This window comes from Cebus imitator, unplaced genomic scaffold (genome assembly GCF_001604975.1).
Source record: "Cebus imitator isolate Cc_AM_T3 unplaced genomic scaffold, Cebus_imitator-1.0 Scaffold310, whole genome shotgun sequence".
Classification (NCBI taxonomy): Eukaryota; Metazoa; Chordata; class Mammalia; order Primates; family Cebidae; genus Cebus; species Cebus imitator.
This window is the reverse complement of record NW_016107625.1, coordinates 2,720,400-2,721,443: the sequence shown is the minus strand read 5'-3', so window position 1 is coordinate 2,721,443 and position 1,044 is coordinate 2,720,400.

Sequence of the window (1,044 nt, the reverse complement as noted above, 5' to 3'; positions counted from 1 at the left end):
AAACTGCTCAGGATATCCAGGAATTTCTGCAACCATTTTCCATACAGCCTGGGTAATTTTTGGGTCATAGGTCCCAGTATTCGGCCACCTAATTCCAAAAGACAGCCATTCAAATTCACACAAAGAGCGGAGTTTTCCAGGGGTTAATTTCACCCCATATTGGCCTGAGAACCCAACCCTGAAGTTGGCCATCATGCATTGGAGGGGGTTACAAGACCCCATTTGTGGGTTTTTTTTGTTTTTTTTTTATGCCAAATTTTCCTCAAGAGAATTCACTAATTTAAAACTGATTTTCCTAATTTAAAACTAGCGTCACTGAGGATTTGAACCAACAACCTTACAGTTGCAGGCCCCACACCTTAACGACTATGCTAACAAGTCACTTTTGTTGCAGAAAGTTAGAAAGCTTTTCTTAAAGCCAGATTCTGGATGCAAATGCTGCACCCTGAGGCAGTGTGGCCTGCCTCAAAGCTGGGCGGGGCTGACTGCCGGCAGAGAAAGGAAAAAAACGCTTTTAGTGTCAGTTTAAAACTGAACTTGCTGGCGGCAAGTTTTCCGCCCCTGTGGCTTCTGGTCCCCTTCTCTCTCTCTCTCCTCTGTCTACTTTCTACTTTCTCTCTTTCTCTTCTGTCTCCTTTCTCTCCTTTCTTTCTCTTTCCTCTCTCCTCTGTCTACTTTCTCTCTCCTGTCTCCTTTCTCTCCTCTCTTCTCTCCTCTATCTACTTTCTCTCTCCCTTTCTCTTTTCTCTCCTCTCTTTCTCTTTCCTCTCTTTCTGTAGTAAAGCCAATTTTGGAAAGCCTTAAATTTAAAATTTGGCCCTCTTTAAAGCAGGTTTTAGCAGGGCCTCTGCAGTCAGGTCCTGCAAGGACCAGACAACTGGATTTTAGGGTTTATTCCTAGTCCTAGTCAGAGGAACAGGGGGTAGGGGCCAAGGTAAGGCGGCGGTCTTTTTTTTCCCCCGCAAACCACAACTGGCGAGAATAAGCACTATGGAGGTCTAGCGCTGCCCGGGCATAATTCTCCCCCTTATACATTTTTTTTTT